This window comes from Oreochromis niloticus, unplaced genomic scaffold (assembly GCF_001858045.2).
Source record: "Oreochromis niloticus isolate F11D_XX unplaced genomic scaffold, O_niloticus_UMD_NMBU tig00007917_pilon, whole genome shotgun sequence".
Lineage (NCBI taxonomy): Eukaryota > Metazoa > Chordata > Actinopteri > Cichliformes > Cichlidae > Oreochromis > Oreochromis niloticus.
In genome coordinates, this window is record NW_020328845.1 from 12,223 (window position 1) to 29,280 (window position 17,058).

Genomic DNA, 17,058 nt, shown 5'->3' on the forward strand with positions numbered 1-17,058 from the left:
ACTGCTGCTAATGTGACTTCGGTAAATGGTTTCAGGCTCTCCCCTCCTGAGTTTGGTTTTTTTTGTTTGTTTGTTTTTTAAAATCTTGTGAATAAAATGTATACAAATGTGTGTGATTAATCACAATGTGTTAGTGTGTAATCACCCTGAGACATGCATGCCTGTCTGCTAGATCTTAGATCAGATCTAAAGCCATTTGTGATTTGGAGATGCAGGCTGCAGATTGTGTCCAGATTATCCCAGCTCTGGTCACTAAACATCCAGTCTTCACTTATCAAATGTGTAAAATTCAAGACTGGTCCCAACAAGGCAAAAACTGCATAGCCACACAAGTCCCAGCGTTTCCCACAGCAGCAGCAGCAGCAGCAGCAGTGAAAAGAAAGTGGATAAAGGATGAATGAGTCTGTGCTTATCGGGTCTCCGGTCTCCCCCAAGCTGGCGTTGTTGTTGGTAGCCATGACAACGGAGATAGTCCCAGCTTTGTAAATAAAGGCCCCAACACCCACAAAAAAAGAAAAACAGAAAAGGCAAAAAAAGGTCGGGATTCCCGGCGCAGACCGGGAATCCCCTAGCAGACCGAAGCTCTAGACAGGACTCGGCATGAGTGAGACTCGAACCATCGCCCGTCTGTACTTCAAGGTGCCAGGGGCCGGCGACAAGTGCTCTGCGCCACCTGCCAGGCCGTGGAATTAGTGCAAATGTGGTATATTTGACTTCTCTGAACACGAATTATTTTGAAAAGGAAAATAATAATTTTAATGTGAGGCAAAACATGTATGGTGCTCGGTAAAGATGACACGCCGACTCACTTCTTCTTTTTTTGTTTTTTTAAATTTTTTTTTGTTTGAGAAAGTTTGTTTTCATCTTAAACCATTGTCAGTGACGTCATTCTACGCGACTACCACAGGTAAGGAAATGCCTGAATCTGTAGATCTTTTTCTTTTCTTTTTGTTGTGTAAAACACAAAAATCCCGAAACAGTCAGCTCACAAAGTTGCAGGTTGGTGGCAATTTGGCAGAACAGCCAATGACTTAAATCATTTAGGTGCATATATCTTGCCACAAGACATGTGCGCTAAGCTAGCTAGTTTCTGTTAGCGAATCAAGTTCAAGCTCTCACATATCATCATCCAGGGTACAGTCATATGCTGATGAGGAGATCCATGCAGGTAACATCAAGGCAGTGTAACAAGTTAAATATGCACTAATTTTAAGCTATTTCCTAATATCTAACCATTATGATAAATGTTTGCCTGCAACTGACACAGCCAACACAGATGTCATTGAAAAAAACAAAAGCCTGTGATAACATGTTTTTGTTTTTCTAGAATAGAAGAAGCACATTTTAAAAAGCCAGTAGGAATAAATCTTTGTTGTTCCTGCATGATTAGAATGAAGTAACAACAAGTCTGGCTGGAATAAGAAGTGGTAATCTGTGTACTGTGCTAGTGATCTGCATAATTCACCTTAGATGTCATCTGTTTGGATGGCTGAAGTGGGCTAACGACACAGCTAATTTCATCAGGCTGCTAATGAAACATCTAAAATGATAGATGGTTAACTACACAACGGAAGCAAGAGCATTACAATCACTTGATTTAATGAAAGATTTTCCCCCAAACTTTTGATCCAAATGAGCAAAGTACTGCAACCATCTGAACCTTCTAGGTGTTACATGTTACAGTGTTGCACTCTGGCCAGCTTTAAAAATGGAAAAGTCTTTGTGTGGTTTACTGGGTTCTGTAAATGAGGCTCCTTTCATTTGTGAGCGTGTTGTTCTTCTCTTCCCTTTTGTCCACCCTTACAAGGTGAAGGTGCTGCCCACCCATGATGCCAGCAAGGTGCGTGCAAGTGGATCCGGCCTTAAAACCACTGGAGTGCCCAGCTCTCTGCCAGTGAAGTTCAACATTGATGGCAAAGATGCAGGTGAGGGACTGCTGGCAGTGCAGATCACTGTGAGCGCATGTGATCTGCTATTCCTCTTTGAATAGTACGCTGGTTGCCCCCGGAGTTCGAGTCTCCGGGAGGAAATCCTGGTGGTTTGAGGCCCCAGGCTTGTGTTGGGTACGGTCCATCACAAGGACATTGGCTCGAGCGCGCTGTTGGGGAGAAGCCGGCCCAGACCTGTGTTCGATCCAAGTACGCCACAGGGACAGCGGTTCGGGTACGCTGTCGGAGTCCATTTCTGCATACTATAGTGCACGGAGTGGTGGTGTTCGTTCCTTGGTCCGTAGAAGGCAAGGGCCTCACGGGGGACGCCTCGTGTAGTAAAATGGGATCTAGATCCAGTAGAGCGGCAGACGTTTCACCAGGCGGCCAGGGACAAAACTCAATGTGTGACTGTATGGTAAGAACTGAGTAAATGTGTGGTGTGTAAGATTGCAGAGAATGGTTGTGTGGGAAAAGTTGATGTGTGTGTAAAAAAAAAAAAAAAAAAAAACAGTGAAAAATTGGGTTCAAAATGTTGAAAATGGGGAACAAAAAACAAGAAAAGAAAAAAGAGGAGTGTAAAAGTCGTCTCGTCTCCAACTAGCGGAAGGTGGTGGTCCTGCAGACCACCAGCTCCCCTAGTGTGGACACACAAAAAATTTCTTTTTAGCAGAATTGTTGATGAAAATAAGTAAAAAAATAGGAAGAGGGTTTGGTGATTTTCAATGTAGAACAACTACAATCTCTCTGGGTTTTTAAGAAAGGGGACTTCAGAACCAGAGAGGGGAGACGTGTTTCTTTAAGCAATGAGAACAATGATCAAAATGTCTCAGTGTGTCACTTGCAGGTGAGGAACAGACCCGGATCAATTTTCCACGTGCAGCAGTCGGAAGAAAATTATAGGTTAACATCATTAGAAACACTCAAGCCAAGTTTTGGCTGAATTGTTTTACAGCTTAACTTCCATGTGTTTGTCACCCTGAGAAAACAAGCTCCAAGAATCTCTCCCTGAAGACAAGAAATGCAGTTCCAGAACAACGAGATGGATATCAAGAGCTCACAGCAGTGTCCTGAGCAGTGAAGGTCCAGCAGCAGCAGCAGCTGTGCAAGACAGCGACAGCAAGGAGAAAAATGGCATCATCATGACTGGATGGATGGATGTGCATTTAGAACGAGCTGCAACTTCACTGTGTGTGAATGGACCTTTGAAAAGACTTGACTGAGTTGGACATTTGCCACTTTTGGAACAAAATGGCAAGATGAGACAGTGGAAAACACAGGACAAAGCTGAAAGACAACTGACTCTCACTGGACTGCTGCAAGGGGGAGAGATGAGATGAGACCACAGTGGAAGGAGCAGGGAGAACATGGCTGTTTTAGTGTGGGAAATGAAATTTGGGTTTAGGAAACTGGGAAGAAAAACGACTGCCTTGCGTGGAGAATTGAAAAGTGTCTGGAGCACCGCAAAGAGGAGAGGTACACAAAAATTACACAAACAGAAAAATGCATTGATCCTACTAACACAAACACACATGCAATGAAGCTCATGAAGACCAAATAGTATTTTAAGCATGCATTGCTGTTACCATCATCTTGTCCGGTTCACTTAGTGGGTTAAGAAGTGATACATAGACTAGTGAACTAGTATTATTTTGGGGAAGGATGATTGAATTATTGCAAGGGTGAACAGAATGCTGCAGGGGGGTCAGATGAGTGGGGACTAATAGATTCTTGAGTTTCTTGTTTCTGATGTGTGGGGGAGGTCTTATCATGGCACACATCTGGGTACATGGGGGAAAACAAAACTCATTATCTAATAGAATGTTGTTGTGTGAGGTGTGTGACTGGTGGATGAAAGTTTTGGGGATTTTGCATTTTCCTTTGGTACCACTTTGAAACTGCCAATCAGTTTTGTTTTGATCTATCATTCTAAGAGCATGCTTAGACAACTTCTAAAAAGAGGCCTGATTTTTAACAGTGCACTGAGATTTTTGTTTGGCAATTTTCTCTTTTGAAGCAGGCCTGCAAGATCGGGATCGAAAGCGCTACACAACATGTTGAACAATCGCAAGTGAGTTTCTCCAAAAAATTAAAATGGGCTCGGGAGAAAGCCACTTATTTGGACAACCAGAAAACAAGTCCCTGCCAAAAAGGATTCAGCGAGGTAATCCAGTCTAAATTCTTTTTTTCTTTTTTGAAATGACGTCATTGCTGGCAGTAGAAACTTATTGCGTCACGAGGTTCTACTGTCAGCAAATAAAAATGGGGACTGACTGGACTGACAAAACCTTGACCTGACAAAAGGGTGGATGTATGTATGTATGTTTCTTTTTACAGGAGCAGAAAGATGACAGCAACAGGTTGCATGGGCTTTTAGGCCGTGCTGATTTAACCTTTTAATTGCCACTTTCTATGTCTTTGAATTTACCAGCGGTGTGTTATTCATGACCTTGTATTGTTTGCAGTGCAGAGGTCACTGTGAGAAAGTGTGCATAACATCTATTTTTCCACAGCAAAGGGTTAATCGTGGGATCTAATCACATGATTTACAGCAGGACACACCACTGGCTAATGTTTTTTTTTTTCATTATGACAGGGCCTGGAGTGAAACTACTCCAGGGGAGAAGCCCTGTGAATTTTAAGAGACAATGCACAACTTCATTGTGCATGTCTAATTGTGCTAAGCTGACATAGGGCAAAAGAGGGTTTTCCGTGGAAGCTTTCATTTTTAAATTTCAGGGACCGTGACATGAGAGATATGGAAGGATTGACTGAGGTGCAGATACAGACCATGACCAGGAGAGAATGCTTCACCAGGACCAGTGAGAAGCAGGGACCATCTGCAGGACAGCAGACAAACAACAGTGGGCTGCACCACTGGGCTTCCAAAGGATTGTCACGAGGAGATTTTGAACAGCAAAATCTTAAAATAAAATGAAAAGTTTCTACGTTGACGTTGAGGAAGACAACTAAGGTGTACGACGTGCTCTGCCTTAAATCTACACCCGCGTTGGAACAGAAATCGAGGGATGAAGAGAGCATGCCAAGCTCAAAAAGTGACAGCACAGAGGGAGACAAACGTTGGAATTATGACTCTGTAAATGGCACAGACACCAGGAGCCATGACTGTGACTGGGAATGACCACCTAAGGATGTTTCACTTTGCCATGCAAAGTACTCTGACACTATGGAGAAGACCTTTCCTCTGTATAATTGTTGTTGCCATTTGCATGTGAGAGCTTAGATTGTGGGGAGGATTAAAGATGAACAAAGGGTGGTGGGAGAACAGTGAAGTGAGGATACACAGTGTGAAACTCCTTTAAGTGTACAATAATGTTGATGTGATATACAGAATGTCAGGAAAGAAATTCTGGTATTAATGTGATTCTTGATTTAAGAATCAAAGGGTGGGATTGTAATGGAATTTCTTTCACTTATGTATTAATCACGTTATTGTAATGCCTTGGTGATTTTAACATGTCTGACACTCATACTGTAAGACAAATGGTGGGGGTCTATTTAGGAAGTTGGGGAAGCAGACAACTCCACAGGAGGGAGAGTCTTTGTCTCTTCGAGGACTCTGGGAGGTAGCAAGGGAGTGTGAACCTTAAGGTGTGAAACAGCTGTGTACTGCCTTTTGTTCCTGTGGAAGGTATTTAACTGAGAGCCATGCTAGGCTCAGTGAGACTCTGCTGACCCTGCCCCATGGTCATGTAGGCTCTCCATCAAGCTTGGTTGCATGTTCTGTGTGTGCTTTGATTAAAGAATGTTAGCTACCGCTCATCTGCAGGCTTTATTTAAGTGGAAAACTTCCACAACAGAAGTCAAAGTGGATCAGCTTCCTCACTTTGTTCAATGATTTCACTCCTCTAAATCACACTGATCCCACTTTGCTAACTGTACCAGTTTCCATGGACTGCAGTAGCTGCTTCAAATAAACAGCCAGATTCCTCGACCGCTCTCTAGTTACAGCCGTCGTGGTCTGCTGTGTGGCAGGTAGAGTGTGGACTCAGATGCAGGACACAGAAGGCAGAAATAAACTCATAAAGTTCACTAAATGTTTACAAACGTCAAGAAGTCACAAGCAAAGAGAGACCACACCATGACACATGTTTAAACAAGGAATGTTTATTCATCAAAACTAGTTATTAATCAAATAGACCTGTTCAAAGCACCACAGTGGTAGAACGATATCACACAGCACCGTCACATGATATTAAACAGAAACTGGCAACAGGGCTCTGTAGAGTGAGCGATCATAATGAAGCAGTTTAAGTTGTGATTCAACCTGCTCTTCATATTTCAGGCCACCAGATGTCACCAAAGACAACTGTGTTGAAAAGTTTCAAGTAATGAAACCTTTTTCAGTAAAAGCTTCAGAAAGCTTTATTTGGCCATCAGTAAACAAAACAACATCAGAGCAGGACAGAAACAAAACAGACTGAAGCAGGACTCCAGGAGAACAGGACAAAACAGCAATGAGGGGTTAAATACATGTAGGCAGAGTGGAGACAGCTGAGGAAAAACACACAGCTGAACTAAATCCGATAACAAAAAATGCTGAGGTGTAATTAAACACTAGACACAGGAGACACGGGCTACCAGAATAAAACAGGAAATAACTGAATGTGGGAACAGAATCATGGACTTGACACAATTCAATTCAATTTTATTTATACAGCGCCAAATCACAACAACAATCGCCTCAAGGTGCTTTATATTGTAAGGTAGACCCTACAACAATACTGTGGCGGAGGTGTGGTCCGTGGTTCGGCTGCAGGGAGGAGTGGTGCTGGGGAGGCAGGTGAGAAAACAGCTGGTGGCGTTTGGTCTGATGACAGTCTTCTTTCCCCTTTTTAGTGAGACGGGAGAGGAGAGGAGGGGCTGTAAAAAGCTGAGACGGGTGCTGTCTAGACTGAACTGTCACAAAAAAAGTCAGAAATAAACGTAACATCTCGCTGTATCGAGCCGTGTGTGTGTGGAGTGCATTCTACAAATACATACAGAGAAAAACCCAACAATCATATGACCCTTATGAGCAACCACTTTGGCAACAGTGGGAAGGAAAAACTCCCTTTTAACAGAAAGAAACCTCCAGCAGAACCAGGCTCAGGGAGGGGCAGCCATCTGCTGGGACCAGTTGAGAGAAGGAAGACAGAACAAAAGACATGCTGTGAGAGCCAGAGATTAATAAATAGCATGATGAAGTGCACCCAGAGGTTGCCCTTTGTTCAAAATTAAAGTCTACAAATCAATAACATCACACTGGCCTATGTTTATATACAGTCTATGATTACATGTCAGTGAGATCTTGGAGCTGCCAGTATGCAAAGCTGCAGCTTTAGAATTTAGGCTCTGATCCTTTTTTCCACCATTTTTTATTTTTCTTCTTCCTTTCATCATTTCCTCTTATTGTCCCTTTACATACTCTTTGCTTCGCTCCAGTCTACTGCCAGAATTTCGCACCAAGCTTCAAGGAAAGCGAAATGAACGCCATCGCCATCACCTCTCTCTTTCTAGTCCCTGTCAGTACTCTTGCTGCAACATTTTGGATTAACTGAAGTCTTTTCAAGGTGTTTTTTAGGACAAACTGGCTGAAACTCTTCAAATAAGCCAATAAGCCATAACTCAGAAAGATCAGTTGGAGAAAAAGACTCAATATCAATGATACTCAAAGTAGCTGCAGATAATGTTACATCTGTGAAATGATCATGAGTCATTTTTTTTCTCTAATGGTTAAAATTTATTTGTGAAGAAGTTCATGACGTCATTACTAGTTAAAGTTAAAAGAATCGTTGGCTCAACAGTGCTCTGACTCTTTGTCAGCCTGGCTGCAGTGCTGAAGAGAAACTTAGGGTTGTTCTTACTTTCTTCAATCAGTGATGAATAGTAAGATGTTCTAGCTTTACGGGGGGCTTTTAAAGTTTTGATCTAAATTTCCAGCTGGGATGGACAAGGCTAAACATCAGGCTTTCAAATAAATTAAACTCTGTATTGATCTTTGTTAATTAATAAGCTGGTGTGGAAGATTGCTGCCACACCGCCTCCTCGCCTGTGCTTCAAAGGCTCTGATAGTTAGTATGACTCAGGGTGTTAATTCATTGAAACTTACATAATCATCCTGCTGTAACCAGATTTCAGTAAGCAGAGTAAATCGATTTGTTGATCCATTATTAAGTCATGTAATAACTCTTTGGTGCTGTTGAGGATACTGTATTGTTCTTTCTTATTTTATTTTTTTACATTTAAGTCATTTTTTTTTTTGCTGGTTTTTAGTTAGTTTTTGTCTGTTTGGGAGCTGACACAGTCTCTATGGAGATGGGGTTTTAGGGGGATAACAGTAGGAGAGAAGCTGCAGAGGTGTGTGAGACTGCAACTCTGCTTACATGTCCAACGCTGGATAATCATGTTTCAGGGGATTCATAAATTTGCCAGATTTCTAGAAATAAGAGCTGCTTCATCCAAGTGGGATTGTCTCCCAACCAGACCAGGTTTCCTCCAGAAAGTTTCCCAATTATCTATCAAGCCCACATCATTTCTTGGACACTAGTCAGACAGCCAGCAATTTAAGGAGAACATGCAGCTAAACATGTCACTCCTGGTCTGATTGGGGAGGGGACTACAGAGTCTGACATTGTGTTTGCAAAGTTACACACTGATTCAATATTGATTTTAGTGACCTCTGATTGATGTAACCGGGTGTCATTATTGCTGATGTGAATTATATTTTTACTGAATTCAGGTTTACCGTCAGCCAGCAGTTTTAAATTTCCTCAGTGTCGCCTGCTCTGGCCCCTGGAAGACAATTGACTATGGTTGCTGCTGTCTTCACGTGTCTCAGAAAAGAATCACCAATTACCAGAGTTTGATCCCTGGCGGGTGTGTCGCTGAGTGGGGAAAACAGTTAGACACATGAACAGGTTGGTGGCGCATCAGGGCTTCTGTTTATGCTTCCTCCTGACCGTCACCCAGCCATCATGTTTTCCCGTCTGCTCAGGATTACCTGCTGGGAGACAGTTAGCAGGGCCTACGCCACCTTCCACTGCTCCGGCTACAGGGGCCTGACCAGCTACGGGTTTCAAGGGTGGGATTTCCAGTGTCCAATTCAGCAATCCAGGCCTCCAGAGCTGCAGAAAGGCTACATTTATTACAAGTATCATTACTGCTCATTAAAAAAGAAAGAAGCAGAACTGCTTCTCCAGAGTCAGAGGAGTCTTCCACATAATGGGTTTGACATATCAGGTTAAATAAAGACTGCTGAGGAGGAAGCATGGCTTGGGCCCATCTCAGAGCTCACCCTCGCAGCAGGATAACCATGAATGCAATTTTGCACAGTCTGAGGAACAAATTCTCCTCTGTTGATGAAACACTGTATGAGGAAACCTCTGTTCTTTTCACTGGTAAAAACTTCAGTGTAGGAAGAGGCCTCTCCAGAGTACAACCTCCCTGAGCTGTGCTGCTGACCATGTCCATCGTTTTATGACCACAGTATACTCATCTTATAACGGATGTCAATCCAGCAGATTATCTTTGGTATGTGGTGGATCAGGAGATTTGCAACTGGATGCAAAGCCGACAAATCTGAAGCAACTGTGTGATGCTATCATGTCAATGTGAAACTAATCTGCGAGGAATCTTTCCAGGTCTTTGTTGAATCTGTGCCACAAGAATTAAGGCAGTTCTGAAGGTGAAGAAGGTCCAAACAGTACTGGCAAGGTGTAACTAATGAAGTGCCAGTGACTGTATTTAGTGTCTAGATGTTTTTTTTCAGTATTTATTCACTTAATAGCAGGACAGAATACCACATGACTGTGGCCTGTGTTATACCCTCTCTGCTGCAGTGATGCTGCAGACAAACACAAACATGATCAGACATTTAAGAAGAGCCTCTTAAAGATGAAGGTCTGTGTCTCTTAAACACATAATCCAGTTAAATCTAATTTATGCTCGTTAATGCCCTCAAACTGTACTTAAAGTAATAGATTGGTTACTGATTATTACAGAAGTACGTTTGTGAGCATAAAGATGTAAGCCTTGGACCATCGGGATGAAATGTGGTTGGGAAACTTAACAAGCATTGACAAAGCTTCATCAGTAGCTCGAGCAAGAGCTCAAAACCTTCGATCACCACGGGTGGTTAGCAGACTGTGGTTGCACCATGCAGCCTAACAACATGCAGTAAATTGCAGGTTAAAGCAGTCTGCTTACACATTGTTAAACGAGGGAAGGGAACTAATGTGGCTGTCACATTACCCTTTGTCCCATTTCATCCCAGGATTTAAATTGCTGCTCACTTTCTACAGTACTTAAAATGATCAGTAGGACCTGAACTGCAAACATTCAAACATTCAGGCCAAGTAAGAATCGGTTGTTGAACGTATTATCTTCTACAATAAGCAAATGATAATAAACAGAGAAAGCTACAGTACTAACGAGTCATGCAAGTTTTTGACAGGGAGGTTAACTCGTGCAAATTAGCTTCACCCAGGCTCATGAAACACTGATAGCAATCATTTGTGTCAGTGTGTCAGGATGGTTTATATTTGAGCTTCTTGTTCACACAGAACAATTTTCTTCATTTTTAACGATTACCAAAGTCTGTGAATCCCAAATTGTTCATTGTCTTTTTGCTCCCCATGAGGTCCTTCACCATGTGACAACACAAACCCACTGTACACACTCGGCCACCAGCAACTTTCTACTCCTCAATAAAAGCTGACAGGTTGCATGATGTTCTGAATAACTTATTAAGAAACACTAAATGCACAGAAAATATTATGAAACTGGTTATTTATATCTCCTAGTTGAATGAAGCAATAAAAATGTATAAAACATCACAAACTGCAATTGTACAAATGCTTACGTCTGCTGATGCAATGGAGACATCTTCCAGTGACAGGCTTCATCCGTGTGTGTGTGAGGAGGCTCCTAAACCCCCGACACAGAGTGCATGTTCACAACTCCCTCTGTGCAGGCGGGGTCAGCCCCCTCACCTGGGGAGGAGGTGGTGCTGGGCCAGTCAGGTATGAAGTGCTGAGAGTGGATCGTGGTCCTCTGTGCAGCTCGTCCACTCTCAGCTCCCTGCAAAGCAAACAACAAAGACATCATTTAACACAAAACAGCATTCCATTGTGGTAGCTGCAGCATGCTGTTAAATGCAATTTAAACTCAACTATACCACAATAACTATAAATAAACTTAAACTACAGTACTGTAGGTGATGATGATCTGAAACATGTAAGTGTAAATATGCAAAACACTAGGAAACCAGGAAGGGGCAAAACCTTTCACATCACTGTAGACGTGATTACAGAATACTTTACATCCTGGATTACAATAGATATCCATCAACGGCAGATACTGGTCTCCATGACACACAGATACTGGAGTGGTCTGAGAGAAAGGAATCTGTGTCTCTGACAAAATGACTGTACGTGTAGTGCTGTAGAAAATACTGCCCACAAACCTTGATGTTTCTATATGTGGAAACCTTCAAGTATGCATATCCTCTGTAAGGGTAAAGTAATGGGACATTTGCACTTTTGCATGTAAGCCTGTCGGTCTTAACTGGAATTGCACTTGAGCTGTCTTGGCATCTTTCCCTTGTTTGACTCACCACTTTTGCCCTGAGCTGAACCGCTGCCTCCTTCTCTTTGTGGTACTCAGCGGTGACCAAGATGCTGTAACGTGCATCTGGCTGCAGTGACTCCAGCATCACCTGCTTCTCTCCACCAGGGACCAGCACCTGCAGACAACAAACAACACTATCATCCCACACAGTCAGAATCATTTCAAGTTTGGGACTTATGGAATTTCTGGAATTCTGACACATGACAGCCGCTGAAGCCCAGAAGAGTGAAGAGTGATGACTACGACCCACTCGCAGTGTGATCCTGGCTATCAGCTCCAGTCAATGCTGTGTAGGACACGTGATACTGGAGGACATGAGCATTGGGAGGTACCCAACTGATCACCATGCTGACGGCAGTCTCATCAGAAACCATGAGGCTGGTTGGGCCTCCACAGAGCCTGCAGCAACATCATAGAAGAGATAAAGTACCACAGCTAACGACACTTAACACTCACTTGCTCCTTTATAGGAGGAAATTATTTGGCAGCAGAGCAAAGTGTTTTTAGAAAATAAATGTCAAGTATAACAGAGAATTGATACTTTGATTGATACTTAACCTCACTACATTATTCATAGCTCGGAGTTCTAGTTACTCAAAGATGAGAATTGAGATGTGAAATTTACCTTTAAGTGACTAGTACTTTCAGAACTGCCATCAATTACACAATGAAGTTCATTGACGTACAGGTTATTGTATTAGTATGCTATATTGTACATAGAGACAGAATATGACATGAAGGGCTACTGACCACAGAAAAGTCAAAGGTAACTGGGCCTATAGCCTAACGGGAGAGAAACAAGCTTTCTGCGATCTATCTGTGTTTTGTCTCATTACTGTCATATATGTCCTATCATTAAAACACGGCTTCTAACAACTAACAGTGTCTCGAAAATAATGAATAAATTAAATAATATGGCTGCATGACTCAAATGCACGACTTGTAACTTGTGTATTTTTAGGCTGAACACTGCTGCTAATGTGACTTCGGTAATGGTTTCAGGCTCTCCCCTCCTGAGTTGGTTTTTTTGTTTGTTTGTTTTTTAAAATCTTGTGATAAATGTATACAATGTGTGTGATTAATCACAATGTGTTAGTGTGTAATCACCTGAGACATGCATGCCTGTCTGCTAGATCTTAGATCAGATCTAAGCCATTGTGATTTGGAGATGCAGGCTGCAGATTGTGTCCAGATTATCCAGCTCTGGTCACTAAATCCAGTCTTCACTTATCAAATGTGTAAAATTCAGACTGGTCCAACAAGGCAAAAACTGCATAGCCACACAAGTCCAGCGTTTCCCACAGCAGCAGCAGCAGCAGCAGTGAAAAGAAAGTGGATAAAGATGAATGAGTCTGTGCTTATGGTCTCCGGTCCCCCAAGTGGCGTTGTGTTGGAGCCATGACAACGGAGATAGTCCCAGCTTTGTAATAAAGGCCCAACACCACAAAAAAAAAAACAGAAAGGCAAAAAAAGGTCGGGATCCGGCAGACCGGGAATCCCCTAGCAGACCGAAGCTCTAGACAGGACTCGGCATGAGTGAGACTCGAACCATCGCCCGTCTGTACTTCAAGGTGCCAGGGGCCGGCGACAGTGCTCTGCGCCACCTGCCAGCCGTGGAATTAGTGCAATGTGGTATATTTGACTTCTGAACCGAATTATTTTTGAAAAGGAAAAATAATTTTAATGTGAGGCAAAACATGTATGGTCTCGGTAAAGATGACACGCCGACTCACTTCTTTTTTGTTTTTTTAAATTTTTTTTTGTTTGAGAAAGTTTGTTTCATCTTAACCATTGTCAGTGACGTCATTCTACGCGACTACACAGGTAAGGAAATGCCTGAATCTGTAGATCTTTTTCTTTCTTTGTTGTGTAAAACACAAAATCCCGAAACAGTCAGCTCACAAAGTTGCAGGTTGGTGGCAATTTGGCAGAACAGCCAATGACTTAAATCATTTAGGTGCATATATCTTGCACAAGACATGTGCGCTAAGCTAGCTAGTTTCTGTTAGCGAATCAAGTTCAAGCTCTCACATATCATCATCCAGGGTACAGTCATATGCTGATGAGGAGATCCATGCAGGTAACATCAAGGCAGTGTAACAAGTTAATATGCACTAATTTTAAGCTATTTCCTAATATCTAACCATTATGATAATGTTTGCCTGCAACTGACACAGCCAAGATGTCATTGAAAAAACAAAAGCCTGTGATAACATGTTTTTGTTTTCTAGAATAGAAGAAGCACATTTAAAAAGCCAGTAGGATAATCTTTGTTGTTCCTGCATGATTAGAATGAAGTAACAAAGTCTGGCTGGAATAAGAAGTGGTATCTGTGTACTGTGCTAGTGATCTGCATAATTCACCTTAGATGGTCATCTGTTTGGATGCTGAAGTGGGCTAACGACACAGCTAATTTCATCAGGCTGCTAATGAAATCTAAATGATAGATGGTTAACTACACAACGGAAGCAAGAGCATTACAATCATTGATTTAATGAAGATTTTCCCCAAACTTTGATCCAAATGAGCAAAGTATGCAACCATCTGAACCTTCTAGGTGTTACATGTTACAGTGTTGCACTCTGGCCAGCTTTAAAATGGAAAAGTCTTTGTGTGGTTTACTGGGTTCTGTAAATGAGGCTCCTTTCATTTGTGAGCGTGTTGTTCTTCTCTTCCTTTTGTCCACCCTTACAAGGTGAAGGTGCTGCCACCATGATGCCAGCAAGGTGCGTGCAAGTGGATCGGCCTTAAACCACTGGAGTGCCCAGCTCTCTGCAGTGAAGTTCACATTGATGGCAAGATGCAGGTGAGGGACTGCTGGCAGTGCAGATACTGTGAGCGCATGTGATCTGCTATTCTCTTTGAATAGTACGCTGGTTGCCCGGAGTTCGAGTCTCGGGAGGAAATCCTGGTGGTTTGAGGCCCAGGCTTGTGTTGGGTACGGTCCATCACAAGGACATTGGCTCGAGCGCGCTGTTGGGGAGAAGCCGGCCAGACCTGTGTTCGATCCAAGTACGCCACAGGGACAGCGGTTCGGGTACGCTGTCGGAGTCCATTTCTGCATACTATAGTGCACGGAGTGGTGGTGTTCGTTCCTTGGTCCGTAGAAGGCAAGGGCTCACGGGGGACGCCTCGTGTAGTAAATGGGATCTAGATCCAGTAGAGCGGCAGACGTTTACCAGGCGGCCAGGGACAAAACTCATGTGTGACTGTATGGTAAGAACTGAGTAAATGTGTGGTGTGTAAGATTGCAGAGAATGGTTGTGTGGGAAAGTTGATGTGTGTGTAAAAAAAAAAAAAAACAGTGAAATTGGGTTCAAAATGTTGAAATGGGGAACAAAACAAGAAAGAAAAGAGGAGTGTAAAGTCGTCTCGTCTCCAACTAGCGGAAGGTGTGGTCCTGCAGACCACCAGCTCCCTAGTGTGGACACACAAAATTTCTTTTAGCAGAATTGTTGATGAAATAAGTAAAAAATAGGAAGAGGGTTTGGTGATTTTCAATGTAGAACAACTACAATCTCTCTGGGTTTTAAGAAGGGACTTCAGAACAGAGAGGGGAGACGTGTTTCTTTAAGCATGAGACAATGATCAAATGTCTCAGTGTGTCACTTGCAGGTGAGGAACAGACCGGATCAATTTTCCACGTGCAGCAGTCGGAAGAAATTATAGGTTAACATCATTAGAAACACTCAGCCAGTTTTGGCTGAATTGTTTTACAGCTTACTTCCATGTGTTTGTCACCTGAGAAACAGCTCCAAGATTCTCCTGAGACAAGAATGCAGTTCCAGAACACGAGATGGATATCAAGAGCTCACAGCAGTGTCCTGAGCAGTGAAGGTCCAGCAGCAGCAGCTGTGCAGACAGCGACAGCAAGGAGAAAAATGGATATCATGACTGGATGGATGGATGTGCATTTGAACGAGCTGCAACTTCACTGTGTGTGAATGGACCTTTGAAAAGACTTGACTGAGTTGGACATTTGCCACTTTTGGAACAAATGGCAAGATGAGACAGTGGAAACACAGGAAAGCTGAAGACAACTGACTCTCACTGGACTGCTGCAAGGGGAGAGATGAGATGAGACCCAGTGGAAGGAGCAGGGGAGAACATGGCTGTTTAGTGTGGGAAATGAAATTTGGGTTTAGGAACTGGGAGAAAAACGACTGCCTTGCGTGGAGAATTGAAAGTGTCTGGAGCACCGCAAAGAGGAGAGGTACACAAAAATACAAACAGAAAATGCATTGATCTACTAACACACACATGCAATGAAGCTCATGAAGACAATAGTATTTAAGCATGCATTGCTGTTACCATCATCTTGTCCGGTTCACTTAGTGGGTTAAGAGTGATACATAGACTAGTGAACTAGTATATTTTGGGGAAGGATGATTGATTATTGCAAGGGTGAACAGAATGCTGCAGGGGGTCGATGAGTGGGGCTAATAGATTCTTGAGTTTCTTGTTCTGATGTGTGGGGAGGTCTTATCATGGCACATCTGGGTACATGGGGAAAACAAAACTCATTATCTAATAGAATGTTGTTGTGTGAGGTGTGTGACTGGTGGATGAAGTTTGGGGATTTTGCATTTTCTTTGGTACCACTTTGAAACTGCCAATCAGTTTTGTTTTGATCTATCATTCTAAGAGCATGCTTAGACAACTTCTAAAAGAGGCTGATTTTTAACAGTGCACTGAGATTTTGTTTGGCAATTTTCTCTTTTGAAGCAGGCCTGCAAGATCGGGATCGAAAGCGCTACAACATGTTGAACATCGCAAGTGAGTTTCTCCAAAAATTAAATGGGCTCGGGAGAAAGCCACTTATTTGGGACACCAGAAACAAGTCCCTGCCAAAAGGATTCAGCGAGGTAATCCAGTCTAATTCTTTTTTCTTTTTGAATGACGTCATTGCTGGCAGTAGAATTATTGCGTCACGAGGTTCTACTGTCAGCAATAAAATGGGGACTGACTGGACTGACAAAACCTTGACTGACAAAGGGTGGATGTATGTATGTATGTTTTTTTACAGGAGCAGAAGATGACAGCAACAGGTTGCATGGGCTTTTAGGCCGTGCTGATTTAACCTTTAATTGCCATTTCTATGTCTTTGAATTACCAGCGGTGTGTTATTCATGACCTTGTATTGTTTGCAGTGCAGAGGTCACTGTGAGAAGTGTGCATAAATCTATTTTCCACAGCAAGGGTTAATCGTGGGATCTATCACATGATTTACAGCAGGACACCACTGGCTAATGTTTTTTTTTTTCATTATGACAGGGCCTGGAGTGAAACTACTCCGGGGAGAAGCCTGTGAATTTTTAGAGACATGCACAACTTCATTGTGCATGTCTAATTGTGCTAAGCTGACATAGGGCAAAGAGGGTTTTCCGTGGAAGCTTTCATTTTTAATTTCAGGACCGTGACATGAGAGATATGGAAGGATTGACTGAGGTGCAGATACGACCATGACCAGGAGAGAATGCTTCACCAGGACCAGTGAGAA

General features: G+C 42.7%; 1 long non-coding RNA gene across 1 annotated transcript; it reads left to right on the forward strand.

The window, feature by feature from the left end:
- The first annotated feature begins 568 nt into the window (after window positions 1-568).
- On the forward strand, window positions 569-2,603 carry LOC109201066 (uncharacterized). Its single transcript, XR_002061071.2, has 3 exons — window positions 569-703; window positions 854-907; window positions 1,808-2,603. It is a non-coding gene; the product is annotated as an uncharacterized LOC109201066 (long non-coding RNA).
- The last annotated feature ends 14,455 nt before the right edge of the window (window positions 2,604-17,058 follow it).